General features: G+C 41.2%; 1 protein-coding gene across 13 annotated transcripts in view; it reads left to right on the forward strand.

Annotated features, from left to right (window-relative positions):
* Positions 1 to 16965, forward strand: part of ZFHX3 (zinc finger homeobox 3) — a 350144-nt gene that overhangs the window by 115454 nt on the left and 217725 nt on the right. The window contains exons 1-2 of one of the 13 annotated variants that reach the window (XM_081018486.1): positions 1806 to 1987; positions 3743 to 3933. The exons of 11 other annotated variants lie outside the window; for them this stretch is intronic. The gene's annotated coding sequence lies outside the window, so the exon portion shown is untranslated. Of the gene's footprint in view, positions 1 to 1805; positions 1988 to 3742; positions 3934 to 16965 lie in introns of those variants that run through there. One more of the 13 variants, XM_081018493.1, reaches the window with a different exon arrangement.

Raw genomic sequence — 16965 nt, forward strand, 5'->3', positions numbered from 1 at the left:
AAAAAGGACTGGGAGCGGGCTTCATTCCTGCAGGTGTTGCTGAAATACACAAGGCAGAAGCAGCTGGTAATGAGTTGGTGAAAATGAAAAAGGGACATAAGTAGCTTCTTTAGCAAATCCCCTGGAAATGACACAGAGCCTCTTAGATCGATAGGACTCATCTAGCCAAGGGCTGCTGGACCCACTTACACCTCGGGGGAGAGAGGTGGATGGCTACAGTATTACCTATGAAACCGAAGCAAAGTCTCATTTCATTATTTTCTTCCTTCCCCAGCATCAGTGCACATGAGGGCTTGAGGGAGATAGTGCATAATATAGGGACATTTGATGTAGTCCCAGCATGAGGAGGCCAGGTGCCCTGACAAACTGTTCCTGGAGCACCACAAAGTAGGATGTGGCATTTGAACACAAGTGTGATAGTTCTGTTCTTGGATGGCTTATCTAATTAGATTCACCCAATCTAAACAAGGGTGTGTGTGGAATCTGGCAGAGCACCTTCTGGCCATAGGTTCACAGTGGTTGCCCTAATACCCTGATAGACACATCAAGTGTAGCTGGCAAGTCAGGTCCTGCTCAGCACAGAGCTGGAACAAGCACAATTCCCTGACTGAACAAAAAGGCTAGTGGCAACTGCTTGTGAAGGCTTGGATTTATGAAGCAGCACAATATGCAGTGAGAGTGGATATTTGCATCTGCTGGGGATGTAGAGAGGGAGCTAAAAAGAAAGCATCAAGGAAACCTGGTAGTGTTGGAAGTGGAGATTAGCCTGGGGAAGGCTTCCTCATAGCTCCTTCCTTCATTTTGCACAGTGGTGTGCAGGGGAGTTAAAAATGTTTTAGTGTGTGATTATCTTTAGGTTATGGTTGTATCACTGTTTAAGGTGATTAATTACTTAATAATAATGCAAAACTGAAACTTTTAAAGCAAAGCAGAAGAGAGAGCATCTGAAAGCTAGTTGGAAATGGAGATTTGAGACAACTTGTCAAGCCAATGTTCATATATATATTTATTTAATTATTGTTATTTGTATACCTCACCAAATCAATAAATGTCTGGTTGGACACCGCAGTAGCACCAAGCACTCTGGAACATTGTTCAAATGCAAATGGATTTCAAAAAAGTAATTGAGGTGGATAAAATAAAGATAACATTCATTTTAGGGGATATTTGAAGCTTTCTCTATATCAGTTACTGGATTTTGAAACATCTTGATTTGGGAATATGTGGAAATAAGCTGAGCCACTCAGCTGAGTAGCATTTTATTAATTCAGATTTTCTCATTGAGGATTAGGGAGGACAGTATACTACATATAATGAGGCATACCATCTAAACAAGTCTGTAGTCTCTGACAAATAATTTACCTTTGAGGGGGGAAACACATTTCAAAAATTTTGCTGTTTTTTTCCCATTGTTACTGAATTTTAAATGGTATTATTTCTTGTTGTGAGACCTTGTTTTAGGGCAGCCTGTTCATACTGTAAATAAATAAATTTGTTGGAATTACTTGTTATATATTATTGCCATTTAGTGAGCTATTGTAGGAGGGAATTTGAAAGCATTCCACCTACTCTTTGGAGGGCACTGAAATTTCAGAGGGTCTGCTTCATTTAATCTGGAGCCAAGGAATAGCTGGCTTTGCTCTGAGAGCACACCCTGCTGGTCAGTGTGAGCGCATCTAATCATAATCCACAAATGGACACCAAAAATTAATGTGCAATAATATAAAATTGTACAAAAGATGAGGTAGGGGGCAGAATATGTTACCAGTAGAGCCATTCATGTTCCCATATGAAGTACTATCACCTATTTTTACTCTTGGGTCACAGAAGAATGACTGAGAGAAGGCTTGACATCTTGTAGGCCTGATGTGGACTATATAATCCATGACTGATAAATAGCATGGCTGCTGCAGTCCTGAAGCATTAGGCTTAACAGGAATTTGACCTGAAGACCTGAAGAAATGGTGTGGTACCAAAGAGAAAGAAGGTGCATAGACGGGGGGGGGGGGGGTGTCCATACTTTCTAGTGACCAGCAGCTAAACTGAGAAATAAATACAGGCTGTTTAGTTGTCTGAAGGCATCATTATATTACCTATGGCTAATATCAGTCACTATCTGTTACTAATGGTGTTTTACAATCCCCCACACGCCTCTTATAGACCAAAAATATTGGTGCCCCAAAACTATTACTTCACTGTTATGGTACTTTCTCTTGGTTATCCTTTATTTCCCAGAGTCTGGTGGCTTTTAGAGTGGACTCTGAACACAGCCTGTAAGCTGAGCTGAAGCCCTGTTCAGTATGTGACTAGTTACTAGGGTTAGCTGAAAGAATGTGCATTTATTTACTGAAGGTACTTTATAAATCAATACCTTGTTTTTGAACTCAGGTCAATAGGAATAACTCAGAAAAACAACAAACAACTACAGCAGCCCTAAAACAGCACTTTCAGCATATTGATTTTTAGAATAGTATCTTTTCCTGGTATTATTCACACAAACTTGAATATCACAAGTCATAATGAATGTATAAATAAATATATACGTGAAATGAAATGAACAAACAGTCAAAGCATTGTACCTTGGTGGCTCAGCAAAAATTAAAATGTCAAGAAATGTTAGTGTTGCCCTCTCAAAATTGTGCAGCACTGAAAACGTAGTTTGGATTCACGTATGTCAAAATGCTACCAGTAATTGAGTATGAATATAATTAACTTCCTTTTAATGTGAGAATCATAACATTTACTTTCTTCATGCAATGTCTACTAGAACCTTATTGTTAGGCTTAGAATGTGTGTGTACCATGACAATTTTATTGCTAGCATGTTATTTTAAGGCATATGCAGTTATTTGGGAGTAAGCCCCATTGCACCAAGTGGCCCAGTGTGCATTTCATGGTAAACCATGATTGATTTCTGGTTTCTTTGTTTCCTCCCTGCTAGCACATGAAAGAAACACACCACGACCTCTAACTTAGCATTATGTTCAAACACCATAGTTGTTGTTTTTTTGCTTCTAACAAATCATAATCAGTATGCCAAAATTAAACCTTGGTTGCAGATCATAACTTGCTGGAAGATAAACCCACAACCCTTGGTTTGGATGTGAGAGTGGTCTGTTTCTTCCACATTCTAGAAGGGAGGAGACAAACAGACAAGAAAGGCTTGTTCATGGTAAACCAACAAGGCAAATGATGAAACTTTCTTCTATGTAAATATGCATAGGATTGGGCTGCACATGTGTCAGTGTGTCACTTTCATAGAATCATAGAAGTGTAAGGTTGGAAGGGACCATGAAAGTAAACTAGTCCAACAATGCAGCAATGCAGGAATCTTTTACCTAACAGACTCAAACCCACGACCCTGAGATTAAGAATCTCATGCTTTACCAACAGAGCTATCCCAGACATCTTTGAGCCTCTGTTTGTATACTTGGTGGTGAGGAGTGTACAAATGCTCAAATGGAGCTCTGATCCATAAGGTCATTTTCATGGTCAAATGTGGCATATTTTGCAATTAATTTTGGATGCTTAGAATTTTTAAAACTATGCTTAAAGGGAAAGAAAGAATTGTCATTGAGCAAAAATACAAGACATCTTCAAGGCATATCTAGCTTAGGAGTGGTTGTTATTTGTAGACGCCCATCTCAGCATTCTATGCCCACTCAGGTTGGTCCTGCATTTCTGGCTTCAGACTGGAGGCGATGGGATAATACATTATCACACACCTTTCTCTCTTCCTGCAGGGGTGTTCCCCAGTCATAGCTATGGGTCTAGTGACTTGCTCCAGTTGCCATACTGGACCTTAAGGTGTCAGGCATGCATACGTGCTCACTCTCCCACAGCCTGCCCTTCTGAATTCTGCCAGACTCAGCTTATACTTTCTTCTTCTCAACTTTCTGGATCCACACATTTTGACAATCCTGGAGGGAATAAGGTAACCAGACTAGCCTGTAGCAGCAAATAAAGCAAAGAAATCATTCTGTCACAATACATTTGTAAGTTTTAAAGTGTGACAAAGCTTCATTCTTTGTACTTCTGAACTAGTCCTTCTATACTAGGAACAAGTTATATTATTTTGTTTATTCAAGGTATACAACTTGTGAGAGCCAGTGTGATGTAATGGCTGGGGAAACCCAGCCAGGTGGGTGGGGTATAAATAATAAATTATTATTATTATAATGGTTAGCCTGCTGGACACAGACATGAGATACCAGGGTTCAAATCTCTTCTCAGCCATGAAACGCACTGGGTAACTTTGGGCCAGTCACTGTCTCTCACCCTAACCTACCTGACAGGGTGGTTGTGAAGAAAACATGGAAAGTGGAAACCATGTACGTTACCTTGAGGAAAGGTAGGATATAATAGGGTTGACATATTTCAAAAAGTGAAAATCTGGACACAAATGTCCAGATTTTCATGTACATTTAAGTAATTTCTGCCCAGACAATGTTTCCGATGGCCGAATCCCAGTAATGATTGGAAAATTCCAGGTGTGTGGCAACCCTAGGATATAAATGTAATAACAATGCACAAATAAATAGTTTTTATAGAGTCATAAGTACTTGAGAGGGTATTGCAGGACATCTTGGTTGATGCAGGAAATACCCAACAGATAGATGCCAGCCCAGCCTCTGCATAAAAGACATGCAGCTAGGAAGAGTCCACCCACGCCCTTGCTGCCACTCTTGCTAATTGGATCAATTTTTGAACTATTCTTACAATCAAGACCTTTATCCTAAAGCTTGGACATCATCTGTACTTCTGTAATTGAAGCCCTTTAGAACTTGTTCTGCCTATTTACTGTATTTTTCACTCTATAAGACGCATCAGACCACAAGACACACCTAGTTTTTGGAGGAGGAAAACAAGGGGGGAAAAATCTGAATCTCAGAAGCCAGAACAGCAAGAGGGATCACTGCGCAGTGAAAGCAGCAATCCCTCTTGCTGTTCTGGCTTCTGTGATGGCTGTGCAGCCTGCATTCGCTCCATAAGACGCACACACATTTCCCCTTACTTTTTAGGAGGGAAAAAGTGAGCCTTATAGAGCAAAAAATACGGTATTTACTTCCTCAGTTGCTTTCCCGGTCATTCTTGGCTACACAGGATAGTAACACCAACGTGCAAACTTGCTTCATTTCTTGTCTTAATCCAGTGATAATTCAGTATGTGGCCTGCCTTGGGCTAGCAGCAACTCTTATTTGGCTACCAAGTTTGCCAATTTGTCATCCTTTCTTGAAACTCTAGTTGTCTACATTTACTGTCTTAGATGAACTCCGTGACCTCACCTTGAGGTGTTAAGAATTGCTAAGGGCCATCAGAACCTGTGTAAATTACAGCCACGCAGACAGCATGTTGAAAAATCAATAAGTAATGAAATAGTACTGCAGCAGAGTAGCCAAGAGAGCAATGGGTGGGAAAATCCTGAGGACTCTGTTTCATTTTGTCAAATAGAAAGGAAGATGTTCTGGTGTAATGTTACAAAATTATCCCCACTGGTCAGGGAAGAAATTGAAATACAGGAGAGGTGCGAAGCAGGTGTGATACTGCCCCTCTTGGGCTCATGAAACTCTTTGCTTTCCCTTAAGAATATAGCAGCCTCTACTTAATTCTGCACTGACTTGTCGTTTGCTTTTCTGTAATGAGGTAATGAAATGGATTTCTGTCTCCATGTATTCTGGGATTGGGCATCTACTGCCTTCTTTCATCACTCCATGATTGTTGTGAATGATCACCAGCATTCAGATCCACCCAGCTAGCCATGCTAGGGAGGTAGACATATTAGGAAGAATTTGTAGAATGTAGATAATAGAAATGGACAGAACAAAATGAAAAGCAAGGTCTATTTTGAGGCTCAATTCAAAACCGTCCACACACTTTAACCCTTCCAAAGATCAACACAGACAGTCAGTTCAAAGGACAGCTGCACTTCAGTCTTCAGATTATTCAAGCAAGTCTCAGAAGAAAATAAGAATAAATATGAAGGAATTAGATTCCTTGAAAAGTGGAGAGAAGTTGGACAAAGAGAGTATGTTCCACTTGCAGAAAAACATTTAAGGTTAGATAAGACCACTGCTTTCAAATACAAAAGGGGGGGTCCAGGAAGAGAAAAACTGATCTCCTTTGCAGTGCTGATTTACATATCAGGAAGAACGTCTTAAAAGTAAGAAGAATTGGAGCAACCTTAAATGTCAGAGAACTAAATAGTCTCTGAATTATATATATTTTGAACATTGATCAATCCATTCTGTGGTCCCTCACACCTACAGTCTGATATGTAAAGTCTATGAACAGTGTCACCATTTCTGTTCTATCTGTGAAGTGGGCCTCAGCCAGACTGTACCCTTGTTTGTGCTTCTGCCCAAGTGCTCCTAAAGTTTTTTGGGGTGGATGGGTGGCACTGCAGAATCCAAGCTTGTGACTCAATTCCTTACATGTATAGAAGGATTCATAAAGTGTTTCTAAGTATCTGAAGAGAAATACACTCTGACCTGTTCACCAGAAACAACAGAACTATTTCTTTGAACAAAAAACAGGAACTGGAGGAAAATCCAGCTGCAAAACTTCAGTGCCATTTTTCTCTTTAGAGCTCTACAATCTTGAAGAACTGCCGTCAAAGCTTTTCTGAATGAGCAAATGAGAGGATTTTTTTGTTTTGGTTGTTGCCCTCCTGGGACTCATTGGAGTAGCAGGATAAAAATTAATTAGAGGCTGTTTGGAGGGGGCTTTGGAAGATCGCCTCAGGCTACACTTCAGTCTGGTTGTTAGAAGCAATATCATCACCGCCTCCTCTCCCACTGAAGAGACCTGCCCGGGTGCGGCTGGGGGGAGCCACAGAATGTTCAACACAGACATCAGAGCCAAGAGCTTCCTCCCATAGAGATTACTTACTGCAAAATCAGTGGATCTACCTGCTGACAGCCCCAGAAATATGTCTTGTTTCATTTTCTGGTGTCTTAAAGAGGTTGCTTATGAAGCTCATAGAACACTGATTAAATATCCACTAAAGAAGATTCTTTCCCTTTACTCTTTTTCATGAATTATGCTAATCAGAAGGATGAATGGAAGGTTCTGGTAATGGAACAGTTTTTCAGTGGCTGGCTTTCTTTTTCTAGGGAATGGACTGACAGTGTGAGGATGAGGGTTACAAATATCTGTCAATCCAAATGATTGTTCATTTGGATAGGAAACTCAAATACTTCCTGGCACTGTTGTCTTCCTTACTGGAACTCTCATGCAAAGCCTGTGTGTAGGTGTAGAGCTAAACACAATGGGACTTGACTGTTGACAAGTGATCCTTGGAGGCTTCTTTGCTGGTGTGTCTGGTCTTCATGTAGTTCTACCCATTTACTGAGTTTGCTGCTTGCTGCATAGGCAGAAACTCTTCTTGACAGACAGGCAGGCATCAGTGTGTGGTAATAGGAAGCAGAATCAGGGGCAGGCAGCTGGTCAGACTGAAGTCCTGCAGGACCTGGGACAGTTCCTAGGGATAGCAGAAGCTGAACCAGCTATGGCGGAGGTTTTCAACCTTTTTTAGTCCATGGCTTCCTTGACCAACTGCATTCTTTCTACGGCACCCCTGTGGGGCTCAGGAGCCCAGTTGTGTCACCCCTTGCCTGCAGAGCTGGCAGCCTCTCACTGTTTTTGGAACACCCTCCCTTGTGGAGTGTTCCCTTAGACTCCTCTCCTCTACCCTCTCCTTGGGAGTCCTCTGGGCAGCCACCACCATCGCCCCTGGTCTCTGAGCCACCCCTCAACCTCAAGAGAGTTGCCACCTCATGCTACCCCACAGGAACCTGGGAAGAGGATGTCCCCAGCCTTGGTGGCCCAACAGAGATTGGCCAAAGGTGAACGTGAGGCAAGCAATGGCAGCAGTGGGTGCTGCTGGACCTTCATGGCGGAAAGTCTCTCCTTCAGCACCGGGCACTTAGCTCCCAGGCAGGCCTTGCACACAGCAAGTACAATAAAGGCCGGTACCCACTTTTGGAGCTTATAGTCAAGGCTGCTGCAACAAACAGCTGTGCAAGCCTTTGGGAGGCAGAGATGCAAGAGAGCATCAGAGGAGGGAGCGAAGGAAAGAGGGACAGAGGCCACTGTTGCCCACAGCACCCCTGACCACCATTAAAGGCACCCCAGGGTGCCACCGCACAGTGGTTGAAAACCACCAAGGTATGGGGTTCCACTGAACCCTTATTTCCTCAAGTAAAATCTGATGTCAGCCAGAGCCCCTTCCCCACCTCCTCAAGTGGCTTTTGCTTTCTCCAGGGTGGGGGTGGGGGTCAATAAGAGCAAATATCACATTCAGATCCCTCTTCTGAAAGGTTTGGGCAGCCACTCCCAGATTCAGAGTTAGGTGACTCTGCCTCCTTCTTCAGGAGATATGATTGGGGTCTTCTTCAACTGCTTCTATCTCTGCTGAATTTAGAGGCCATGAGATCTCTTGGGCAATTGTTCCTGGCTCCAGTTCACTACCGGAGTAAACTGAGATCCAGGGACATTTATATGTATGACTTAAACAGGATTATTCTGCCCTTCAAGAAGCATTCTAAGAATCATTGTTGTGTATGTTCAGTTTTGCTTTGCTTTTTTCCATACCTTCCTTTGCTAAACAATTTTCAGGCATCAGGAGACTTAAATTATACCAGTTCCTTGAGAGCACCATTTCTGAGGTCTCCCAGCCCAGCCTGGCCTACTTCCCATTTTTCCACTGAGAAGAAACAGAAGTCATTATCTCATTGCAGCACTGCAGCTTTTTAAGTTCAATGTCAATAGCTAGTTAGGAAAGGGCAAGGCAGGTCAGGGATTAGGACTTCAACTGTCCTTGCTGTTTCTCTGTGGGATGATCTGCTGTTTTCATCAGTGTAATAAATAAATAAATAAGATTCCCATGCCACTATCTCAGAAGTGATCAGAAAAGGAAAATGTCAGTTTTAGAACTGACAGAATTCTGATAAAAATGTGAAAGTGTGTGAGTTTTTGTGTGAAAGAGAAATATTTTGCTGCTTTTAAAAACTTAACACCCCTTATTTATTCTCATCTTTTTCACAAGCAGCTTGGCAGTCCCTTCCTTAGTTTCTTTGGTTTGTAACTAACTACTCAGAGTAGACCCATTGATATTAATGAAATTAATCATGTCCTTTAACTTCAGTGGATCTACTCTGAGTAGGACTAGCATTGAATACAACCCTTTCCTTCTTTAAAAAATATTTCTAGAGAGCACCCCTCATATAAATATCAAGGCAGTGTACAACAAAATATGTAAGTACAATAAAAAATAAAATACCATAAAAACAATATTAAAAAATCATTAAAATGACTGACTCATCTCAGAAAAAATGTAAACAACAGAACAGGACTGTCACCATAAAAAGGTCTTCAAGAGATGCCTGAAAAACAGCAGTGAGAATCCCTGCTAAACCTTTGCTAGAAGAGTATTCCACAGTATGGGGCCAGCAGCATTACATGCCTAACTTCAAACTGAAGCCAGTTGGGCTTCTGAAGCATCCAGATTCTGCATAGAATTCTGAGTTAATTTTACTTGGCCTTGTGTCTACTAGCTTTCCATAATCTTTTAATGTCATAATTTGTACCAGAAGTTGCAATCACATCCCTTCTCCCTCCTACAGAAATATAAGTGTATGAAAGAGTTTTCAGAACATCTCTTTATTTTTCTTGAATTACAAAAGTCCTATTCAGTTAGTAGCTTAGGTGATAGCTGTTGCATGAGGGGCATAGTAGGTCTGTGCTCCCTAGTCCTGCCTTCACTATTTCATCCCCTGCTGGTGCCACCATGCTGAGTGGGGAGCCTGCTCCACATGCCAGATTTAGGACTCTAATGTGGGCATGCAGAATAGACTCCCCAATTCAGAGTTACAATTTCCAGACAGGTTTAACAATCAAACTCTTTTCACATGGAACTCTGGGAATTCTAGCTCTGGGAGGGGAATAGGGGCCTCTGAACAACTCTCAGCACAACTCTCTTAAACTACAGCTCCCAAAATTCTCTGGGGAAGCCATGAATGTTTAAATAGGTATTATAGCACTTTAAATGTACAGTGTGAATGTGTCCCAAGACTACACTCCTAAACACTTTTTCTGGGACTAACAGTAAATTATATGGACTTCAGTGACATTGACTTTAAAGTATAAATTGTATCCAATGGAGCTTATTTGTAGTTTAATAGATTAATTTATGAATAGATAATCTAGTATTTTTTTCTGTTTGGGGCGAGGGAATGGCAATCTGAAGGACCTTTTTTATTCTTGATTTTATACATGTTGCTTTTTTATAAGCTTGCTTTCAATTTTAATGTATATATTATAGTCTTTGTAAACCACTTATATGTTTTATTTACAGTTAAGTGGTATACAGATCTTGTTAAATAAATACATAAATAAATAAATACATAAGCGAATCTCCATTGTTTCTCCAAAACAAGTCCTGCCTGACAAATCTCATTTCCTTTTTTGATAGTTACAAGTTTGGTGGATCAGGGGAATGTTGTGGACATATGCTTTTTACAAAGTGCCCCATGATATTCCTGTGGAGAAGCTGGATGAGGTTACTGTTAGGTGCATTTGTAGCTGGTTGACTGGTTGACTGACCAAACCCAAATAGTGCTCACTAATGGTTCCCTGTCATCCTGAAAAAAGTGATAAGTGGGGTACTACAGGGTTCTGTCCTTGGCCTGTTGTTGCTGAAAGTCTTTATAAACAACTTGGATGCTCATCCAATTTGCAGATGGCACCAAACTGGGAGGGGTAGATAATGCCACAGAAGACAGAATCAGGATTCAAAAAGACCTTAACAGGTTGGAGAACTGGGCCCAAACTAATAAAATGAATTTCAATAGGGACAAATGTAAGGTTCTACACTTAGGCAGAAAGAACCAGCTGCACAAATATAGGATGGGGGACACCTGTCTTGTATATGTGAAAAGGATCTAGGAGTCTTAGTAGACCACAAACGTAACATGAATCAACAGTGTGATGCAGCTGCACAGAAAGCTAATGCTATTCTAGGCTGCATCAATAGAAGTCTAGTGTCCAGATCAAGGGAAGTCATAGAACCTTTCTATTCTGCCTTGGTCAGACCACACCTGGAATATTGTGTCCAGTTCTAGGCACCACAGTTTAAGAAGGATATTGACAAGCTGGAATGTGTGCAGAGGAGGGTGACCAAGATGAACAAGGGTCTGGAAACCAAGTCTTATGAGGAATGGCTGAGGGAGTTGGGTATGTTTAGTCTGGAGAAGAAGAGAATGAGAGAAGGGCTGTCACATGGAAGATGGAGCAAGCTTGATTTTTGCTGCTCCAAAGGGTATGACTCCAACCAATAGATTCAAGTTACAAGAAAGGAGATTCTGATTAAACATCAGGAAGAACTTTCTGACTGTACCTTTCTAATAAAGGTATAGGAGTTGGCTGGACTGTTGTTGCTTGGAGGCGGGCAGTTGGCAACCCTAGATCAAGGACTAGTGGATGTCCCTATCTATGATGGATTTGGAGAAGGGAGGATAATTTTTTATAGTGGCAGGCCCCCTTCTGCAAGGGTTTGCCCAGAAATAATCCTGATAGATGCACCACAGGCTAATTCTGGCCCCAAACCTTATGGGCTATCTGACTGTTTGGGAGGTTTACTAATGTCACCTGACAACCATCCCTTAATCCCAGCACTAGAAATATTAAATGTAAGTATTAAAGGAGCTCAGAAGACAAAGCTTTCTGGAACATTATTAGAACACAAAGGTGTAGCTTAGCATCTGTGGAGTTGCATGTAAGGCATTCAGATAAATTCATTTTTAAAACCAATGAACTGTAAAATGGACTGAAAAGTCCATGTAGTTTGGAAAGTTTATTTGAGAAAAGTGATGTGAAAATAAAACTGCCAATATCATAATGCCATTATACATACCTATTAGTGTGACCACATGGGCTTCTGTGTTCACTTCCAGTCACTGCACTTCAAAATGGATATCATAACACTGGGAAAGGGGCAACCAACATGACTGAATCCCCTATGAGGAAAGGTTACAATATTTGTGTTTAGAGAAAAGACGAGCAAGTGGGGATATGATAAATTATGTGTAAAATTATGTATAGTGTGGAAAAAGTGGATACTGACTCAAGAAAGCTAGTAAAGGCTGTGGCACAACTCTGCCCTTTTAAATTTATTTATTTAAAATCATTTGTCTACCACTTGGTATTTCATAAAACCTCCCAGCAGTGCCAAAGCCCAGTCTGTCACTTTTGTATTGCCTGGTGTCTCTAGTCTTCCTGCATACCCAGGTGAAAAAGCCAGGTTTCCTCTCTGATACACACTCTCTGATACTATCTTGCCTGAGAGGGGTGCAAATCCAGCAAAGCTTGCATTGTAGTAGTTAGCACTGTGGCAGCCCTCCTCCCATTTGTCCAAACGGTCTTAGTGTTGCTTCCTGAAGTACATGGCCATTTACCATTGGCTGGGCTTAGCAATCTGTCACTCAAAGCCACCTGGGGGAAAAGTTTATAAATCATCATTTATTTGTATGCTACCTTTCCATAGTAAATTATGCTCATGGCAGCTCACATCAAAATGGTTTACATAATTCACTAAGAGTTACAAAACATAAAAAATTAAATAGTTATATAAAAATGAACTAATGAAAGCATCTCATATTAATAATGAAACAATAAAATTAAAGAATCCACTGATAATTCATAAGAAGGTCTGACAATAAAAATACAAGAACATAACCCAGATGAACAGCAAAAAACCAAAAACAAAACAAAATACATTTCCAAAACCAACTCAAATTTTGGCAAAATAAATGCAAGCAGATAATAAGGGGTACAAAATATTAATAAATGCGGAGCACATCTCTGAAAACATAAGACTAACAATAATATTTTTTTAACTTACATTAGAAGCAGGAAACCATCTAAGGAGTTAGTTGGACTGTTGGATGACAAGTGAATTAAATATGTGCTTAAGAAGGATGATACTTGTGCCTGAGTTCTTCAGGAACAGAATCTGAAAAACTGAGGCAAATAGTGGTGACAATAGATGAAATTCTAAGCCTTACTGTCAAATTAAAATTTTAAAAATTACTGGATCTGCATGGTATCTGTCCATCCATTGGGAATTGTAGCTCTGTGGGGACCTCCTAACAATTCTTAGCACTTTTCAGTCCCCAGGATTCTTTGGAGGAAGCCATGTCTGTTAGTGGTATGTATGTATGGTGTGGGTGTGACCAAACTCACAAGAAATTAACAAAGAGCAACCATGATCACACCACCATCGCCAGCCAAAAAAACCCAGTTATGGTTTATTCTTTGTTTGCACCATACTACCTCTTGTGGCAGAGATCAAGCATGGGAGAAGGTCTGTTTACCAAGAGCTGGAGCAGAGCAGCTCATCTATGAGCCATCAAAACAGTATTCCATGGAAAAATCCTTGTCTGTGGCTGTACTTGAACCTTTGAGGGGAGGCGTTCATCCTTTTCCTGGGTAGCTCATAGTTTTCTTGCTTGTGGGTGTCAATTTAAATGTATTTTATTGTTTTGTTTTTAAAAAACAGATCTCACTTTCTTCCAAAAAAGAAATGAAAAAGGCAGGATCTCTGGAAAATGAGTAATGTTACATTGGTACATGTCCTATAACTACCTTTGGTTAGGCAGTCTGGGGCTCAATTTGATTAAAATGATGATTGCATGTAGAATATATTGAAATCACAGATAGCTGCTTGGTTTAATTTAGAATGTAGAAACACAATATATCTGACTGTGAGTACACTGCATGCCACTGAATTCTAGACATTTTTATGTCATGTCCTTCTGGCTTATCTCAATGGTTGTATAGTCAATGTAAGGTGAATATATGTGATGAGAAACTGAAGCCTTTGTGATGTGGGTGGATGACCACCTGTAAAAAAATGTATTAATTGATTATGGGTTGCTGACAGGTTATTCCTGTTCTTTTCCTCTTTCCTTGTCAATCTAGGAATTATTTATTATTTACATTGTGGTTATAAATTTCTAAAAAAAAAGTTTTTAAAAAGAAAAGATTTTGAAGGTTCCTGGGAAACATTTAGTAGTGCAGCAAGGAGAGTTGTTCCTGATACATAGATGGTTCTGCAAAAAATATTTTCCATTTACGTCTTTGGGGAGGAAGCACATATAGCTGAGTGCTAAAGCAGCTCCTTTGCATGCAGAGGTCCCCAGGTTCAACATCCTCAATGTCATCTCTAGTCTAAAAAGGGATTAGGTAGCAGGCTGTGGAAATTACCTCTTTCTGCCCAAGGAGACCATCCTCTATAGCCACTGCAAGTCAGAGTAGACAGACAGACCTGTTATAAGGCAGTGTCTTTATATGAAAGGAAGTGCTATCAAGTGACCTTTTAAAAAAAGAAAAACTGATGGGAATGGCTATCAGATAAACTTACAGACTTCTGCAGATGTGGGTGGAACCTTGAGATTTATTTACAGAGTTTACTGTATTATAGCATTGACTCTTCAGATTTTTATTTTTTTTACAGTGATGCATGGATGAATATCTAAACTGCACATAACTTTTTTCTCAAGGCTGACAGCCTTTCACAGTACGCAGGAAACAGACAGATATATATTTCAATTGACACTTTAGGCATTAGATGTATTTGCCACTACATCTTTCATGTTGCTGGAAAGAGTTCAGGCCTGGGAGTTCAGCTTATTGACTTCTGCAGAGACTCTTAGTGGCCTGTGAGAATTCTGGAGCAGGCTTTCCCCTCATCTTCCCAAGGGCTACCTAAAGACCAGAGAGCCTTAGGGAATATAAAGAGAGTTGACATCCAGGCAAGGGAGCGTTTGCTACCATTTCCTGAAGAGACCAACAGTGGCCAAAGGAAAACTGGACAAGAGTTGTGACTATGGCCAGAGTTTCCAGGGAGCACAAGTGCCCATACCCTGGAATCCTAAGGAGAGTTGAAATCCAGAAAATTTCTACCTTGGAAGCAGATTAAGAAACAATTAGTTGACCTACTCCTGAGACAAATTTGAGTTGGGTGAGGATTCAAATAGGTGTTGTTATTAGAACCTCCAAAAGATTGCTACTGTCTCAGTAATGTGATAGTCCACCACCACACATGCCTAAACTGCATTGTTGCTTGTCTTGGGACAGGATGAGAAGCGGCATCTATGGGTGCTTCTGCATAACATGGGGTTGTATAGTCATTCAGCTCAAGCAGCTCTACCTTAGCCCATGCTGGTTCCCTGCACACAGAGAGGAAGGTAGGCAGCTGTAGGACCAACAGGAAATGTATTTTTCTGTTATGCAATGGCCAGTGTAACTGAATATTTTCATGTTCTGTATGGCACCTGCTTTCTCTATAATACTTCCTCAGATTCTTGTTACAGTGTCAAGTCAGAATTGCAGCCAGCTTTTGTTTGAAAGCACGTTAAAGTGCAAGTAGATAAATAGGTACCGCTCTGGCGGGAAGGTAAACGGCGTTTCCGTGCGCTGCTCTGATTCGCCAGAAGCGGCTTAGTCATGCTGGCCACATGACCTGGAAGCTGTACGCCGGCTCCCTCTGCCAATAAAGCGAGATGAGCGCCGCAACCCCAGAGTCGGTCACGACTGGACCTGATGGTCAGCGGTCCTTTTACCTTTTTTAAGTATTTTAAACTTTCATTAGAAAATAATATTTGGAATAGATTCCCTTTCTTTGTTGTTTAGTCACTTAGTCGTGTCCGACTCTTCGTGACCCCATGGACCAGAGCACGCCAGGCACTCCTGTTTTCCACTGCCTCCCGCAGTTTGGTCAAACTCATGCTGGTAGCTTCGAGAACACTGTCCAACCATCTCGTCTTCTGTCGTCCCCTTCTCCTTGTGCCCTCAATCTTTCCCAACATCAGGGTCTTTTCCAGGGAGTCTTCTCTTCTCATGAGGTGGCCAAAGTATTGGAGCCTCAGCTTCAGGATCTGTCCTTCCAGTGAGCACTCAGGGCTGATTTCCTTAAGAATGGATAGGTTTGATCTTCTTGCAGTCCATGGGACTCTCAAGAGTCTCCTCCAGCACCATAATTCAAAAGCATCAATTCTTTGGCGATCAGCCAGCTCTCACTTCCATACATCACTACTGGGAAAACCATAGCTTTAACTATACAGACCTTTGTTAGCCAGGTGATGTCTCTGCTTTTTAAGATGCTGTTTAGGTTTGTCATTGCTTTTCTCCCAAGAAGCAGGCGTCTTTTAATTTCGTGACTGCTGTCCCTTTCTTACTCCACCCTAAAACTTATCATGCAGTCCCAGGTGTGAATGTGAATAAGAATAATTAATTAATTAATTAATTAATTAATTGTTATTTACTTATGACATTAGTTTCCTGCTATGTGGTACCCAAAATATTCCTGACACAGCACGTATGGAAGGCATTGAGGCATTGCTACTGGCAGGTGTAAGTTGCCCATGACTCACTTCCATAAAGCAGCATGCTCAACACGCAAACCTGGTAGACCTTCATCTTGGTATTGGTTGTTAGCATCACATTCTCCCATACCCTTTTGGAGAGGCAGGCCATTGTTATAGCTGCCTTACCAATACGATTGTACAGCTCAGAATCAATGAAAAGGTTGCTGGTTATGGTGGAGCCCAGATAGACAAAACCACCTACCACCTCAAGCATGTGGCAAGCACCAGGCCTGTTGGCAGACCAACTCTGCGTTATAAAGATGTCTGCAAATGTGACATGTAGGTTGGCAGCATTAAACCCGCCGTGTGGGAATCCCTTGCAATTGACAGCAGTGCCTGGAGACAGACAGGTTGTGTATCCACAGCCGTGACCAGAGGAAAAATGACCGCAGGGAGGAGCTCAGAGAAAATAAAGGCCATGGTACATCTGTAACAGCAAAACTGGATGCCTTCATATGCCCCAGCTGCAATAAAATATGTCTTTCCTGTATTGGTCTCTACAGCCACAGCAGGCACTGTAACTCTCAGACGGTTTGACTTTA

Source organism: Podarcis pityusensis, assembly GCF_964106645.2.
Source record: "Podarcis pityusensis genome assembly, chromosome: 8".
Taxonomy (NCBI): Eukaryota; Metazoa; Chordata; class Lepidosauria; order Squamata; family Lacertidae; genus Podarcis; species Podarcis pityusensis.